Below are 454 nucleotides of genomic sequence, written 5' to 3'. Positions count from 1 at the left end.
TTGTCGTCCAATATACATCGGCTGTTAAATATTGTTTTCTCCTATCTCCTCTGCCTGAACCAGAGGTGATGGTATCCATGGATGCCAAAAAAGCGTTTGATAGAGTGGAGTGGGGATTTCTCTTTCAGATCCTTGGGAGGTTTGGTTTGGGGCAAAGTTCATATCTTGGGTTCAGTTACTGTATAGGGTCCCCACGGCTAGTGTTCGCACTAATTCCTTGAGCTGGGGGTATTTTTGTTGAACAGGGGTACGAGGCAGGGATGTCCATGGTCACCATTTCCTTTTACTTTAGCGATTAAACCATGGCAATAGTGTTGAGATCTTCTGATATGTGAAAGGAGATAGGTCAGGGAGTGAGGGAACATAGAGTGTCTTTGTACACAGGTGATCTGTTTCTTTATATTACGGATCCAGCCTCCTCTATGGATGAGATAATGAAGCTACTTAGGCTTCT

This window comes from Scyliorhinus torazame, chromosome 17, assembly GCF_047496885.1.
Source record: "Scyliorhinus torazame isolate Kashiwa2021f chromosome 17, sScyTor2.1, whole genome shotgun sequence".
Classification (NCBI taxonomy): domain Eukaryota; kingdom Metazoa; phylum Chordata; class Chondrichthyes; order Carcharhiniformes; family Scyliorhinidae; genus Scyliorhinus; species Scyliorhinus torazame.
This window is presented reverse-complemented; position numbering follows the sequence as displayed.